Source organism: Urocitellus parryii, chromosome 11 (genome assembly GCF_045843805.1).
Source record: "Urocitellus parryii isolate mUroPar1 chromosome 11, mUroPar1.hap1, whole genome shotgun sequence".
NCBI lineage: Eukaryota > Metazoa > Chordata > Mammalia > Rodentia > Sciuridae > Urocitellus > Urocitellus parryii.
The window spans coordinates 34,407,903-34,422,156 of record NC_135541.1 but is presented as its reverse complement, the minus strand read 5'-3'; the positions used below and the strand labels follow the sequence as shown (position 1 = coordinate 34,422,156).

Genomic DNA, 14,254 nt, shown 5'->3' with positions numbered 1-14,254 from the left:
GAACTTAAATAATACTTTTTTTTATGAGCCTGTTCCTTCTGCTTCCTTCATATAAATTGCATGATTCATATAAATTATGTTTTAATTCTAAAAATGTATTAGATATTGTTGGCTATTTTCCGAGAATATTATTATTGAGTGTTTATTTTCCTAATGATACTAAGCATTCCTTGTTTCATTCAAATAAAATGACTTAATCATTTTTCTAGCCTTCAGAGTTTTTTGGTGGTATTTGGTATTGAACTCAGGGTCACTCTATCACTAAGCCACATCCCCAGACCTTTTGAACTTTTTAAAAATTTGAGATAGGGTCTTGCTAATTTAGTGAGGCTGGCCTTGTACTTGTGATTCTCCTACCTTAGTCTACCAAGTCACTGTAATTACAGGTGTATGCTGCTGGCTGGCCTTCATAGTTTTAAAAGTCAGAACACTTAACCAGGTTTTTTTTTCTTTTAAAAAAATACATATTGCTTTTATTCTCAACTATTTATGTGGACTGGAGATGTATGTTTTTTTAGTGATAGAGCACTTGCCCAGCATGTGCAAGGCTCTGGGTTTGATTCCCAGCACTGCCAAAACAAAAGAAAACAAAGATGAAGTATTACTATTACTGACACTAAAAGCAACTATCCTTTAGGAATGCTCTGACATGGAGACTAAATCTATATAGATTTATAGAATTGATATCTATACCTATTTTCTGCATTTTTTAAATGGAAAATCTTCTAGACATAATTAGTAAATTTATAAGGTCAGAATGAATATATGATAAATTACACTGTACTCCATAAATTAAACATAGTATTACTGATCCAGTAATTTCACTTCTGGGCATAAATCCAAAAGAATTAAAAGGAAGGGTTCAAACATTTATTTATAGATTCTTTATGTTTTCTCATAAACTCATTTATTAGATCTCTTCACTTCTATTTTTTGTTATTAGTAATGGAAGTTGACTTTCATTTTAAAATTGAACCAATTATTTTTACCATTTCAGAAAAATTGTATTCTGTTTGCCAAAGACAGATGCATGCAGTAAATTATACTGTGGTGTGGATGTAAACATTGAGTAGGTTTTGCTTACTGGATAGGTGACTTTGTTTCTGTTAGTATGTGATGTAAACCCTCACCTCAACAAAATCACAATGTATCTGTAATTAATCAAATAATATCCCCAAAGTTTATGGGGGTATTATATTCAGGCAACAAAGAACACAAATCTGAAGAGTATAGTTTGATGAACTTGCACAAAATGAGCACATTCATGTAAATAATACTCAGGATTAAAATCCCAGAATATATACAAAAAGAGTAGGGGGAAAAAAAAAAGAAAAGGAGTTTAGGAGACAGCATTGAAGGAAGACCATGCGTAGATACAGGGAGAGGACGAAGTCAAGGAAAGGGGCCTCAGAGAAACCTAATTGTTGACAACTTAATTTGACTCCTAGTCTCTCAATTGTGAGAATAAATTTCTGTTAAGTCAATAAAACAACAAACTCCAAGAGCCTCCCCTTCTTTTCAAGTCCTCCCCACCCACATTCAGAATAACCCGGCACTGTACTTTGATCAATTCTCTTCCTCCTTCTCCCTTCCTGTTCCTCTTATTCCTCTTCCTTCTCTTCATCTTCGTCCTCTTCTTCCTCCTCTTCTACTACCACTAGTACCAATAGATGGGGTCTTGCTGTGGGGTGCAAGGTGGCCTTGAAATCCTGTGTTCAAGTGATTTTCCTATCGCAGTCTCTGGGACTATAGGCGTGTACCACTATGACCAAGCTCCCAGGATTTTGAATTCTGACCTCATTTAACATATATATGTAAAAGGAATTACCAAATGATCAGCAGTTTTACTTCTGGGTATATACCCAAAAGAATTAAAAGCAGATATTCAAACAGAGACTTATATGTAATATTTTCAAAACTGGCAAAACTTATTTATATAATATATATAATGCATATAAACATATTATACATCGTTAATATCAGTTTTATATTATGTATATTATATACTGTATATAGTAACGTTGACACCTTAATTTTGATTTCTAGTCTCACAGTTGTCAGAAAATAAATTTCTGTTGTTAAAGTCAAAGAAACAATATAACAAAAAACAAACTCCAGGAGCCTCCTGTGCTTGTCAATTCCCCAATCCTCCTTCAGAGTAACCCATTACTCTGATGTATATAGTATATGTTATATAACATAATATATAATATGTAAATGTATAATATATCTACATATCATATACAGATTACATGACATATAATATACAAAACATATAATATGTAAGTTTTGCTGGTCTTAAAAATATATAATCATTATAACATATTACATATATAAATACATTTAATATCTAATATATTGAACATATAATGTTTTATCTGTTTTAAATGTATTTATATGTAATACATATAAATTATTTATATGTTTTGCCGGCTTTTAAAAAAATTTTTTTTTGTAGTTGTAGGTGGACAGCATACCTTTTTTTTATTGGTTTATTTAAAATTTTTTTTGTTGTTGTTGATGGACACAATATCTTTATTTTTATTTGCTTATTTTTATATGGTGTTGAGGATTGAATCCAATCCTCAAACATGCAAGGCAAGTGCTCTGCCACTGTTGTGCCAGTTTTTAAAATATATATGCACAAGACCAAATAGCAAGCCTTTTTTTTTTTTTTCTGTACTAAGGATTGCACTCTGGGCCTTACACATGCTAGGAAAGCACTCTATCACTGAGCTATATCCTCAAAAATTAGCAGGCTTTTTTATTATGATAAAATATGCATAGTTGCCATTTTGAAGGCTGGTGTTGTAGTTCAGTGGTAGAGCACTTGCCCAGCACAGGTGAGGCCCTGGGTTCCATCCTAAGCACCAAATAAAAATAAATAAATAAAAAGAAAGGTATTGTGTCCAACTACAACTAAAAAAAAAAAATATTAAAAAAATAAAGTTTAAATTCTTTTTTTGGGTACTGGGGATTGAACTCAGGGGCACCACATCCCCAGCCCTATTTTTTACCTATTTTGTATTTTATTTAGAGATAGGGACTCACTGAATTGCTTAGCGCCTCACCATTGTTGAAGCTGACTTTGAACCTGTGATCCTCCGATCTTAGCCTCCTGATCCTCTGGGAACTCCCTGGGAACTGTGCTGGCAAAGGTTAAGTTCTTTAAAAAAAAGAGTTGTCATTTTGACCACTTTAAGTGTACAGTTCAGTTGTATTAAGCATATACATATTGTGTACTCCACCATCACCATCCATCTCCAGAACTTTTTCATCTTCTCAAACTGAAATTCCATAATGATGAAACATTGACTTTTCTTTTCCCTTTCAACTCTAGGAGTTGGTTACTTTGGGTATCTTGGGATCATACAATATTTGTCTTTTTGAATTTTCCTTATTTGAATTTCTATAATATTTTAAAGGTACATCCATGTTATTACATGTGTCAGATTCCCACCTTTTAAGGCTCAATAATATTTTTTGTATGTATATACTGCATTTTGTTTATCCTTTTATCTGTCCATGGACATTTGGGTTGTTTCTCTCTTTTGGCTATTGTCAAATAATGTTGCTACAAATTTGGATGTCTAAAAATTTGTTTAAATCTCTGCTTTTAATTTTTTTCAGTATATACCCAGAAGTGAAATTGCTGAGTCATGTGGTAATTTCTTTTTGTTTTTGAGAACACAGCTGGTTTTTGTCTTGTATTTTAAATAGGCTGTGATCTTGTAAATTTACTCATTATTTCTAGAAGGTTTTCTTTAAAGAATGCAGAGGATTTAAAAAAATATACAATTATTTGTGATAAAAAATAGCTTCCTTCTAGTCTTGATGACTTTGTAAAAATTTTTTTTTCCACAAGCAAAGTTTTAAGTAAGAAAGCAAGGATTATGCACTCAAAGGGGAAGAGAGAGTTGGGCTATCTTCAGAGTGAGAAGCTGCTTTTTTCTTCGTTGAATTTGCTGGTACAGTGTTGAAGAGAAGTGAAGACAGCAAACATCCTTGCCTTGTTCCCAATCTTAGGGGAGAAAATATTTAGACTTTCAGTATTTAGGTATGGTGTTAGCTATAGGATTTTTAACAAGTTGAGGAAGTTGCCTTCTTAGTTTGCTAAGAGTTCTATCATGAATTTTTGTGTCAAATATTGTCAAATACTTTTTCATCTTCTAATGAGATGATCAGATTTTGTCCTTTCTTTGTTAATATGGTGAGTTACATTGATATCTGAATGTTAAACCAACTTTGCATTGCAGAGAGAAACCCATATTAATCATGATTTTTATTTATATCTTAATTGATTTGGTTTGCCAATATTTTGTTAAGAATATTTGCATTTACATTTATGAGGAAAATTACCCTGGATTTGGAGGATTCTGTGCCCATCTCCCTTGTCAGTGAAGTGAGCCAGCAGATCAGTGACAGTGAATGTGAGCTGCAGTAGTACTTGGCATTGTACCTAGCCTATTCCTTTTCACCATTCCAAATTTTGCACAATATTTTATAGTGGCCATTCTTTTCTTTTTAAATATATTTATTAGTTATTTATTTTTATGTGGTGCTGAGGATTGAACCCAGGGCCTTGCATGTGCTAGGCGAGCACTCTATCTCTGAGCTATAATCCTGGCCCCCAAATAGTGGCAATTCTTGACTGGAAACCTCTTGGAAGGAGTTTCTAGAAATATAGTTTCAGCTTATTTTAGTACAGTCTAAGAACAGCTGATCCCATTTGCTGTACCTCTTAAGCTTCTTTTTTCTTCTCTTGTTCTAGAGATTTCAGTATACACAGTTTGTTTATCACAGTTTATCTTGAATTATATTATACTACAATAACACCAAGGTCGCAGGTTTGTTCCCCATACGGGCCACCAAATGCCGCAGTCTGGCTGGGCACAATTCAGGAGCCACTTGTCAAAAGAAACGAACTTTATTTTTAGAACCACACACAACAAACCACACAGTTCCTCAGGAAAACCCTCAGAACCCAACTGCCACCACCGCCTTCCCACAAGCCTCTCCTGAAATGGTGGCCATTTACAGTATGTATAATCTTAAGAATTTTATTTAAGAGTATATCTTTATTTACCCCCTCCCAGGCTTAGTTTAATTCTTGCCTTGTAGTTTATTTTTTTTATGTTGTAAACATAATTATTTGCTGTTATTTTTACTTTGAAGGGTTGTCTTAAAGACTAAAGGAAAGAGAGAAAAACTTATTTGCCATTTCTTGCACTGTTTTTGGTAGATTATTGTTTTCCTCTGGTATCATTTCCCTTTCGTGAGAAAACTTTTACTATATCTTCTTGTATTTAGATATGTTGGTGAGAAATTCTCTCAGCTTTTGTTTATCTGAAAATTTCTTTATTTTACTTTTTTTATAATTGATACAAATGTGATTTTTTTCTACATATGTTTAATGTTCAAAGCAGGTTAAACATTATCTCCTCAAACATTTATTATTTCTCCATGGTGAAATTATTAAAAATCCTTTCTTGGGCTGGGGGATGTGGCTCAAGTGGTAGTGTGCTCACCTGGCATGCACGGGGCGCTGGGTTCCATCCTCAGCACCACATAAAAATAAAATAAAGATGTTGTGTCCACTGAAAACTAAAAAATAAATATTAAAAAAAAATTCTCTCTCTTTCTCTCTCTCTCTCTCTCAAAAAAAAAAAAAATCCTTCTAACTTTTTAGTGCAATCTAATCCCGTTTGTCTACTTTGGGGTCTTTTCCAAAAAATCCTTGCCCATTCTAGTGTCCTGGAATATTTCCTCTGTTTTCTTTTAGAAATTTCATATTCTCAAGCCTTACACTTAAGTTTCTAACCCTTTTGAGTTGATTTTTGTAACTGGTTAAGGACAGTAGTCTAGTTTCTTTCTTCTCTGTGTGTGGATATACAATTTTCTGAGTACTTTTTTTAAAAAAAATTTTAAAAAGACTGTCCTTTCTTCAGTTTGGGTTCTTAGTAATTTTGTTGAAATCAATTGATTGTTGGTATGTTGGCTTATTTAGAGGCTCTCTCTTCTATTCTAGTGGTCTGTGTGTTTTATGCTAATACTATGCTGTTTTGATTATAGCTTTGTAGTGTAATTTGAAGTCATTTTGTGTAATTCCTTCTTGCTATGTTCTTTTTGGCTTTGGCTATTTGAGTTTTTTTTTTTTTCCCCCTTCTGTGAGGAATGTCATTGGTATCTTGATAGGGATTTTGTTGAATCTGTGGATTGCATTGGGTAGAATGGACATTTTAACAATACTGTTTCTTCCAGTCTGTGAACACAACAGGATGTCTATTTTTTTGTGTCCTCTTCAATTTCTTTTATCAATGTTTCAAAATTTTCATTGAAGAGATCTTTTACCTCTTAGTTTAGATTTATTTCTAGTAATTTTTTTTGTAGTGAAATTAAATGGATTGCCTTTTTGTTTTCTACTTCAGAAAATTAACCTTTGGTATATTGCAATTCTACTGAATTTTGTTTGTTGATTTCTTTGTTTTGAACTTCTTTGAATTTATTAAAAAATTCTAGTTTTTTTTTTGTAGAATTTTGGGGTTTTTTATATATAAGATCATGTCGTCTGCAAACACTTTTCTCTTGTTAATTTTCTCTGATTTGCCTATTTATGTCTCTGTCTTTTGTTTCTAGATATAAACCATGGATGGGATCTTGGTCCATTTTCTGTTGCTATAATTTCCTAAGACTGGAAATTTATAAATATTGGTTCATGGCTCCAGAGGCTGGGACTTCAAGGATTGGGTGGTGGTGTCTGGTGAGGGACTCATGCTGCTTTAACTCGTGGTGGAAAGCCAAAGGGCAAGTGGGCATGCCCACTTTATGCCGAGCAAACATGAAGGGTGGACTTGCTTTATAAAACCTGTTCTTGTGGTAATTAATAGAGTTCCAAGAGAGTGAGAATTCATTGGAGACAGGCATTAGGATAGAGAGAAATCTGAGAGAAATGTCCTTCTTTCTACAATAGTGAAAAAGAAGATATGAAAAAGGTAGAAGAATATATTGATAACTTTTTGAATCTAAGAAATGAGAGATAAGGAGGAGTCTAGGTTGATTAAACATTGCTCTGGTGGTGTAATAGAGGGGATAATGTTCTTTCTCTTGCTTTTTTAGTTATCTGAGAAGGATCAGAGAGAGATAAGAGTTAAACAACATAATGAGGTAAATAATTTATAAGTCAGGATGCAATTAAATGCAGAATAATTATTTGAGACAATAACTCAGAAGAATAAAGAAAGAATTATGTTTCATGTACAGGTTGAATATCAATTACACGAACTGCTTGGAAACAGAAGTGTTTCAGGTTTTGAGCTTTTAATTTTTTTTTTGATATTTAAATACTTGCATAGACCTTACTGGTTAAGCATACATAATCCAAAAATCTGAAACATAAAATGTTAAAAAATCCAAAACTTTTGAATGTCTGATGTTCAAAAACTCTTAGCTTTTAGAGCATTTTGGAATAGTTCAACATATGGGGGACTTCAAACCTTAAAGGCTTAAAATCTAATCATATTTTAACCTTTTCTCTGTCATATCTCAAAGTAGAATGTGATTAAATGCTAAGTAAATTTCTTTGATTTTTTTTCTTTTCTTTTCTTTTCTTTTTTTTTTTTTTAGGATACGGTCTTGCTGTTGCCTAGATTGACCTCAAATTTATGAGTCTTGTGTCAGAGCCTTTGAAATAGCTTGGGATTATAGGAGTGAACCACAGTGCCTAATTCTAGATTTTTTTCCTTTGGATAAACTAATTATAGAAGTTTTGTAGAAACGATTTGCTAGGAGGATAGAAAAATTACAAACTGATAGTATACACAGAACAGTATCTCTTAATATAAGCAAGTTTAGGAAAGATTCTAGCTTATATTAAAAATGCTTTTTATTGGCCTATATAATTATGTACACTTATTTATATGCCTGTGATATCATAAACAAAATCCCCTCTTTGGTATGCTTGAAAGTGAATGGAGAGAAAGATCTAACTTTAAGACAGTTCTAAAAAGGAATCACAATTGTTAATATCAGGTTTTGGTATTTCTGTAAATGTGTCTCAAATAATGAGAGGTTGCTTGTTTGTGAGGAATCTGTGGTCTGATCCTTTGCTTTGTAGACTTACGTTGGATTTAAATTTTTTTCCTTTTAGATATACATAACAGTAGAGTGTATTTTGACATATACATTCATGGAGTATAACTTATTCTAATTAGGATCCCATTCTTGCAGTTATACATGATGTAGAGTTTGACTGGTCATGTATTCATATATGAACATAGGAAAGTTATGTCCTATTCATTCTACTGTCTTTCCTATTCCCATTTCCCCTTCCCTTCCCTTCATTCCCTTTTGTCTAGCTGAGGACTGGTTTCATGCTTGGAGATGAAGAATAAGATTCAGGGAAGCAGTAAAGAAGTATTCCCAGGTGACCATTCATCTTGGGTCATGGGGTAAAGGCATCATTATTCTCAAAAAAAAAAAAAAAAAAAAAAAAGAGCTTTAGAACGTTAAGGCTGAGTTCTTACTAATAAAATTTGGTTCAGAACCAATGAAATCCCTAAGTCCAAAGCAAATGAAAGAAAACACTTTTTAAAAAAAAAATTTGTTTTGATTATTTTTTATTTGTTCTTTTTAGATATACATGGCAGTAAAGTGTATTTTGACATATTATGCACACATGGTTACTTACATAGGATCCCATTCTTGTGGTTGTACTTGATGGGGAGTTTCACTGGTCATGTATTTATACATGAACATAGGAAAGTTATGTCTGATTCATTTATTCTACTGTCTTTCCTATTCCCATCCCCCTTCCCTTCATTCCCCTTTGTCTAATCCAGTGAACTTCTATTCTTTTCTCCTCAACTCTGATTATGTGTTAGCATCTACATATCATCAGAGAGAGCATTCTACCTTTGATTTTCTGGGATTGGCTTATTTTACTTAGCATGATAGTCTCCATGAAATCATGTAGTAGAATGAAATTTAACCTATATCTCTTACTCTGCACAAAACTGAAATTCAAAGTGGACCTAGAACCCAGGTACTAGACCAAAGATCCTGTGTCTGCTAGAAGAAAATGTAGGCCCAGCTCTTCATCATGTTGGCTTAGGAACTGACTTCTTCAACAAGACTCCTAAAGTATAAGAAATAAAATAAAAAATTAGTAGGATGATATCAACCTAAAAAGCTTCTTCACAGCAAAGGAAACGATCAAGCATGTGAAGGTGAAGCATACAGAATGGGAGAAAATTTTTGCCACCTACACCTCAGATAGAGCATTAATCTCTAGGATATAAGAATAACTACCCCCCCCCCAAAAGACCAACAAACAAACAAACACAAAAAAACCCCAAATAACCCAGTCAATTAAAGGGCAAAGGAACCAAACAGTCACTTCACAGAAGAAATATGAATGGTCAACAAATATATGAAAAAATATATGAAAAAATATAGAGAAATGCAAATTAAAACTACCCTGGGATTCCATCTCACTCCAGTCAGAATGGCAATTATCAAAAATACAAGTTACATTAAACGTTGGTAAGGATGTGTGGAAAAGGGTACACTCATATATTGCTGGAGGGACTGCATATTGTTGTAACCACTCTGAAAAACTTTATGGAGATTTCTTCAGAGAACTTGGAATGGAACCACTATTTGACCCAGTTTTCTTACTTTTTTTACACGTATAAGTCTCTTACTTGTTGGTTAAATTTATTCTTAGGTTTTTATTCTTCTGGATTGTATCATAAGGAATTTAAAAAAATATTTTTTGGATTGTTTATGGTAATATATTTAGAAATAAAACTGAGTTTCCTGTGTTTATCTTTTATCCTGTAGTTTCACTGAATTTATTGGCACTGGTTTTGTGTGTGTGTGTGTGTGTGTGTGTGTGTGTGTGTGTTTATGTGTGAGAATTTTTAAAGATTTTCTGTACCTAAGAATTTTTATATAGTTTTGCTTATTCTATTTCAGCTTCAGTGTGTTCTTTTTCTTGCCTTTCTTGCTTTTTCCAGGAAGTTTCATTATTCTGTTGCATAGAAGTGGCAAAAGGGGCTGGGGGGATATAGCTCAGTTGCTAGAGTGCTTGCCTCACATGCACATGGCCTTGGGTTTAATCCCCAGCACCACAAAAACAAAACAAAACAAAACAATAGAAGTGGTAAAAGGACCCACCCTTATTTTATTCCTGATCTTAAGGCAAAGGATTTAATTTTTCATAATTTGAGTATAGTGTTCTGTTTTTTTAAAAATAAATGTCTTTAATGCTAAGGAAGTTTCTTTGTAGTTTAACATTTTTATAATGAAAGCCTTTATTTTTTATCGCATAATGTTTTTTGGTGTGCTTTTAGCTATTATGGTCTTTTTTCTCTTTTCATTCTGTTAATGTAATAATCATTATTATATATTGAACCACCACAAATGAGGCCATGTATTCCTGGTTTTTTCTTTGTTGGAAGTCTTGATTACTGATGTTGTCCCTTTATTTGTAGATAGTTTCAAATTTCCTTTTTCTTCTGCAGTTTTGGTAGTTAGTTTCTAAGAATTTTTAAATTTTATCTAGGTTTTCTAATTTGTTGACATGTACTTGTTCATGGTATGCTTTTTCATATTTTTATTTCTATAAGGTCATTATTCATATTCTTATTCTCATTTTAATAATTTGAGTCTTTTTGATTTGTCTTTTAAGATTTCTTGAGATTTGATTTGTGTTCTAACTAACCTTTATCCTGGAGAATGTTCCATGTGTACTTATGAAAAATATTTATTCCTATTGTTTTTGGAGTTGAGTGTTCTGTATATGTCTGTTAATGTCTAGTTCTTATGGTGTTTTTCAAGTCTCCTATTTTCTTAATGATCTTCTTTCTAGTTATTCTGTTCATGAGAGTGTCATGTTGAAGTGCCCACCTATTATTGTAGAACTATTTCTCTTTTTAGTTCTTTCAGCTCTTTACTTCATATATTTTGGGGGCTCTGCTACTAGATATGTATATGTTTATCATATTTACATCTTCTTGATGCATTGTCCTTTTTACCAGTATATAATATGCTTTTTTTTCCTCTTGTTCGAATTATTTTGACCCAGAGTCTGTTTCATCTATGTTAGTGTAGCCACTAAGCTCTCTTTAGATAACTAATTGCATGGAATAACATTTTTCATCCTTTTTCTTTCAGCTTATTTCTCTCTTTGATCTGAAGCACATCTCTTGTAAGCAGTATATAGTTGGATTATGTCTTTTTATTCATTCTATTCATCTTCACCTTTTATTTGAAGAGTTTAATTTGTTTATACTTACAACAATTACTTATGGAAGCATTTCTGTCATTTGCTGTTCTGAAAATGTGTCATGGACAAATGTGTCAACATCTTTTCTTCCTCAATTCTTTTATTATTGCTTTATTTTGTGTTTATAGCTCATATTTTTTTTACTTCACTTCATTTTTGTGTCTATTTAAAAAGTTATTATAGGTCACTCTTGAGATTACAAATCTCTTTAATTATGAATGTATTTTGAATTAGCATCAATTTAGATCCAGTAGTATACAAAACCTCTGCTCCTCTAAAACCCATCATTTCCACTTCATGTTCTTGTCAGCACTTACATCTTTGTACATTATATGGTCACTATTACAGATTTATATTTGTTTATGTATTTTTCTGTTAAATCATATAAAAAGAAAAAAGGACTTAAAAAACAAAAGTACAATGATACTGACTTTTGTATTTATTTATGTACAGATGCTCTTAAAGTGATGATGTGTTAATATACCATTAAACCTTTCATAATTGAAAGTATTATAAGTTGAAAATGCATTTAATACAACTACCTTGTTGAACATCATAGCTCCTTAACATAGTACATTTTTGAGTATCAGTTGTTCACCCTTGTGATGGTGTAATTGAGGGCTATGTCTCACTGCTGTTGCCCAGGATCACAGTAGTATGGTACTGCACATCTCTAGCCAAGAAAAGCATAACAATATATATGCAGTGGGAATATAATGAGAATATAATGCAGAGGAAAGAGAGAAGGGGGCAGAAAGAATATTTAAAGAATAAATAATGGCTGACCATCAACATTGGTGCATGCCTCTAATACCAGAGGCTTGGGAGGTTGAGGCAGTAGGATTACAAGTTCTAGGCTGGCCTCAGCAATGTTGAGGCCCTAAACAACTGAATAAGATCCTGTTTTTTTTTTTTTTTAAAAGAGAGAGAGAGACAGAGAGAATTTTAATATTTTATTTTATTTTTTTTTAGTTTTCGGCGGACACAGCATCTTTATTTGTATGTGGTGCTGAGGATCGAACCTGGGTTGCACGCATGCCAGATGAACGCGCTACTGATTGAGCCACATCCCCAACCCCAAGATCCTGTCTTAAAATAAAAAAAGACAAAGGGCTGCGGAGATAGCTCAGTGGTAAAGCATCTCTGGGTTCAATCCTCAGTGCCACAAACAATCTTTTTACAAAAGAATAAATAATGGTTAAAAACTTCCCAAATATGATAAAAGCTAAGACTCTACATCTTCGTGAAGTTCAATAGGTTTCAAGAAAGATAAACACAAAGATATCTATATCAAGACACATTATAATCAAACTATCAAGAGCTAAAAAGAAATTTTTTCCTTTTCTTCTTCTTCTTTTTTTTTTTTTTGGTAGTTCTGGGGATCAAATCTGGGGTCTCACTCACACTAAGCACATCTTTGCCACTGAAGTACATTTCCAGTTCCCAGAAAGTATCTTGGTAACCGCAAGTAGTGATTTTTATATAGTTGTGTACCATGTTTACTCTGGTAAACAAGAGAATGCACATACAATGGTGGTACCATGAAATTACAACAGAGCTGAAAAATGCCTGTTGCCTAGTAACACCACAGCATTTGTGTGATGTTGGTGTCAACAAACCTACTATGTTGTCAGTCGTATAAAAGTATGACACAATTTGTGTACAGGACATAATACTTGATAATGATAATAAATGACCAGTATTACTAGTTTATGCATCCACTATGAGATCCTTTTTATCATCAGCATGTATTCCTTCTACTGTCAAAAGAAAAGTTTACTACAAAACAGTATTCCCAGGTACATTGTCGTGTCATTTGATTACATCAAGTGTCTGGCCTACACCATCTCTAGATCTGTATACACTATAATGTTTACACAATGACAATATCATTTAACAAGCCATTTCTCATGAATTGTCATGTGGATATAAAAATGATCACTAATAAGATTTCATAGTCAATTTCTCATCAAAAACTGTACAGTCCAAAAGACAAGGAGATGACATATTTAGTTTGCTGGAGAAAACAAAACAAAAACCAACCAAACATGAAGTAAAGCACTGTCTGTAAAAATTGAAAGAGAAATTGACATTCCCAGATACTAAAGGTTAGAGAGGTTGTGACTATTATTAGATCTACCCTATTAGAAATGCTAAAAGGAATCTACTGGAGGAAATGAAAGGGCACTACTTAGAAACTTGAAATTATACAAAGAAATAAAGAACACTGTGAAGGGTAACTACAGATGGCCCCTGACTTAAACTTGTTAAACAAAGCATTTTTTTTTCACTTTGGTCTAAATGTGATACAAATTAAAGAGAAGTTGTACTTCGAATTAATTTTAATGTTAACAGTTAGAGCCTAACTCAGTTGCGGAGGCTGTCTTGAACTTAGGATCCTCTTGCCTCAGCTTCACAAATTGCTAGATTACTAGCACGCACTACATCACTTGGTACATTTAGGATTTATATACTAAATTCTACCCATGTGTATTTTATACTTATAGCATGTCTTAACTTAGTTGAGCTAGTTTTTAAGGACTCAGAAGTCACAAGTGTCTGATGGCTGCTGAATCAGACAGCACAGGTCTTAGAAGTTTTATAGATTTAGGTTATAGTTTAGGTCTGTTACTTGTTTTGAGTTAAGTTTTATATTAATTGTGTTTTTGCTTGAGTTCCGTTATTTACATAAAATTGTTCCTAGCAATTAGAGATCTAGAGATTCTACTGAGCTCCAAATCCTCAATACTTAAGCATATGTTATTATCTTAATTTTCTTTTCTTTTAGTATGATCTAAATTTACTTTGCAATCTATAGTTTTCAAACTGTATGCATAGAGTGTTCAGAAGTATTACCCATTTAGTTTCTTGGCTTTATATATTTTCTTGAGCTTCAATTACATATTATGTATGCCATTTGCTTTTTAAAATCTAATTAACCTCCCCATTTCTAAAATTATATTTAAA

The 14,254-nt window shown here is 32.7% G+C and overlaps 1 protein-coding gene across 1 annotated transcript in view; it reads left to right on the top strand.

Annotated features, from left to right (window-relative positions):
* The window catches only part of Faf1 (Fas associated factor 1), a 399,930-nt gene that overhangs the window by 39,412 nt on the left and 346,264 nt on the right, over positions 1 to 14,254 (top strand). The gene's annotated exons all lie outside the window — the stretch shown is intronic.